The sequence below is a fragment of the Eumetopias jubatus genome, unplaced genomic scaffold (assembly GCF_037043125.1).
Source record: "Eumetopias jubatus isolate StellerSeaLion01/CBP00866 unplaced genomic scaffold, mEumJub1_p1.0 scaffold_6, whole genome shotgun sequence".
Lineage (NCBI taxonomy): Eukaryota > Metazoa > Chordata > Mammalia > Carnivora > Otariidae > Eumetopias > Eumetopias jubatus.
The window spans coordinates 16,797,833-16,800,991 of NW_028274812.1; the positions used below are offsets into that span (position 1 = coordinate 16,797,833).

Below are 3,159 nucleotides of genomic sequence, written 5' to 3' on the forward strand. Positions count from 1 at the left end.
CAGAGAGCCATCCCCTCTTGACACATCTCCCCTCTTAGCTAGAGTGGCCGCAGGATGCAAGATTCGCACGGTCTCTGAACAGTTTTAAACCACTGGTCACAAAGGATGTTATTAGCATTCTGCTAGAAGTTTAATAACAGAGAGGGAGCAAATCAGTGCAGGAAGCCTCCTGAGAATTTCTTTCAGAAGTAACCAGGAATGCAGAGAGAACATTACATTTGACGTCGAGCAACAGGAGTTCAAACCCACCATCTCTGACTATCTAGCGTATTCTTTGACTTTTCATTTCACCTTTCTGTAGAGTAAATGGAGACATGGAGTAAATAATTTTCCAGACCAACTTACAAGACAAGGGCTAAGTAGGTGCCATACAAGGAACAGCCCAAACAGGAGTTTGGCTTTGCAAGGGCGGAAATAGGATTGTGTAAGGGAAGGGCAGAGAGGTGGAAGGCACTGAAGCGTCTCTCCTCAGGCCAAAGGCAGATCCGATATTGGTTTCCCCAGGCACGTGCCCCAGCATGCCTGCATGTAAAGGCTCCTCCCTCCCCATAAACAGTGCTGTGCAGAATCCTGCCTCCTTACAAGGCTCACTCTCTCCACAGAGCTTCCAAGGGCTGGTCCTGACGCATAAGCTTTAAAAAAAAAATGTATCCTTTTGCTATTTCTTCTCCTTTCACTCAGGATATATCATACTGGGTCTCACTGTGTAATAGTTCATGTGGCGAACATGCTATAAGAGAAATTGCACTTAATCGCAAATGACCATTTACATATTCTCACCCATTCTCAGATAAATAGAGGGATCACCTTGTAACAAGAATGAGCTTCTGCCCCCCACCCCATCCTGGAACGAAGTAACCATGTTTACAGAAGAAAAACTCACAGCACCAAGGTTTGCAACTTTCTGAAGCTGGAAAGTAGTTTGATAAAAAGGAATGGCAGCTCAAATTTGAAATGGAGAAACAGCTTAGTTATTCCTAAGCATGCATTGCACTGGAGTAAAATAATATTTTTCCCCTTTTAAGATAACTCGGGCCCCCTTTTTTTCTAGAAGCCCAACTTTTAAATTAAAAAGTAATAATAGACCGGGAAATTTAAATCGCGCCGGCCGGCTGCACGAGCCACACCATCTTTGGGGTGATCCGTGGTGGACGTTTTGAGGGCAGCTGTCCTGCGGCTTGCGCACCCCGGACCGCCTCCTGTGGAAGCCTGAGCCGGCTGTGTAGCTTTCTCCCTTTGTCTCATAACCATGTCCACCAACGAGAATGCTAATTCACCAGCTGCTCGCCTTAACAGATTCAAGAACAAGGGGAAAGACAGTACAGAAATGAGGCAGCGCCGAATAGAAGTTAATGTGGAGCTAAGGAAAGCTAAGAAGGATGACCAGATGCTGAAAAGGAGAAACGTAAGCTCATTTCCTGATGATGCTACCTCGCCACTACAGGAAAACCGCAACAACCAGGGCACTGTAAATTGGTCTGTTGATGACATTGTCAAAGGCATAAATAGCAACAATCTGGAAAGCCAGCTCCAGGCTACTCAAGCTGCTAGGAAACTGCTTTCTAGGGAAAAACAGCCCCCCATAGACAACATAATCCGGGCTGGTTTGATTCCAAAATTTGTGTCCTTCTTGGGCAGAACTGATTGTAGTCCCATTCAGTTTGAATCTGCTTGGGCTCTCACTAACATTGCTTCTGGGACGTCAGAACAGACCAAGGCTGTGGTAGATGGAGGTGCGATCCCAGCATTCATTTCTCTGTTGGCATCTTCCCATGCCCACATCAGTGAACAAGCTGTATGGGCTCTAGGAAACATTGCAGGTGATGGTTCAGTTTTTCGAGACTTGGTTATCAAGTATGGTGCAGTTGACCCGCTATGGGCTCTCCTTGCAGTTCCTGATATGTCATCTTTAGCATGTGGTTACTTACGTAACCTTACTTGGACACTTTCAAACCTTTGTTGCAACAAGAATCCTGCACCCCCATTAGATGCTGTTGAGCAGATTCTTCCTACCTTAGTTCGTCTCCTGCATCATGATGATCCAGAAGTATTGGCAGATACCTGCTGGGCCATTTCCTACCTTACTGATGGTCCAAATGAACGGATTGAAATGGTTGTGAAAACAGGAGTTGTGCCCCAGCTTGTGAAGCTTCTAGGAGCTACTGAATTGCCCATTGTGACTCCTGCACTAAGAGCCATAGGAAATATCGTTACTGGGACAGATGAACAGACTCAGGTTGTAATAGATGCAGGAGCACTTGCTGTTTTTCCCAGCCTCCTAACGAACCCCAAAACTAATATTCAGAAGGAAGCTACATGGACAATGTCAAACATTACAGCTGGTCGCCAGGACCAGATACAGCAAGTTGTGAATCATGGATTAGTCCCATTCCTCGTTGGTGTTCTCTCTAAGGCAGACTTGAAGACACAAAAGGAAGCTGTCTGGGCTGTGACCAACTATACAAGCGGTGGGACAGTTGAACAGATTGTATACCTCGTTCACTGTGGCATAATAGAACCATTGATGAACCTCTTAACTGCAAAAGACACCAAAATTATTCTGGTTATTCTGGATGCCATTTCAAACATCTTTCAGGCTGCTGAGAAACTAGGTGAAACTGAGAAACTTAGTATAATGATTGAAGAATGTGGAGGTTTGGACAAAATTGAAGCTCTACAAAACCATGAAAATGAGTGTGTACAAAGTTTCATTAAACTTGATTGAGAAGTATTTCTCTGTAGAGGAAGAGGAAGATCAGAATGTTGTGCCAGAAACTACCTCCGAAGGCTATACGTTCCAAGTTCAGGATGGCACTCCCGGGACTTTTAACTTTTAGATTGTACAGCTGAGGCAGAAAGTTGTTTGTTGTGTACTCTGTTTGGTGGAAGTTTGTCTTACAGTTTCTCTACTAAGAACTCTTTTTAAATGTGTTTTGTTATTGTAGCACTTTTTACAACAAAACTCTACTTGACCAGTTCCAAACTGTACAACCTGTATGAAGCTCCTCCTCAGTGGGTTTCTTATTTCTATGTAGAATCTCCTCTCTTGCAGTGTCCTGTAAATAAAGATTAAGTTCCTAAATAAATAAAAAATAAAAAGTAATAATAATTTGTATACCCATCCACATTCTGAATTCCAAGATGCAACGTTCATATTTG

The 3,159-nt window shown here is 43.7% G+C and overlaps 1 pseudogene; it reads left to right on the forward strand.

Annotated features, from left to right (window-relative positions):
* Positions 1 to 1,123: 1,123 nt before the first annotated feature.
* On the forward strand, positions 1,124 to 2,876 carry LOC114209280 (importin subunit alpha-1 pseudogene; annotated as a pseudogene).
* Positions 2,877 to 3,159: the final 283 nt, after the last annotated feature.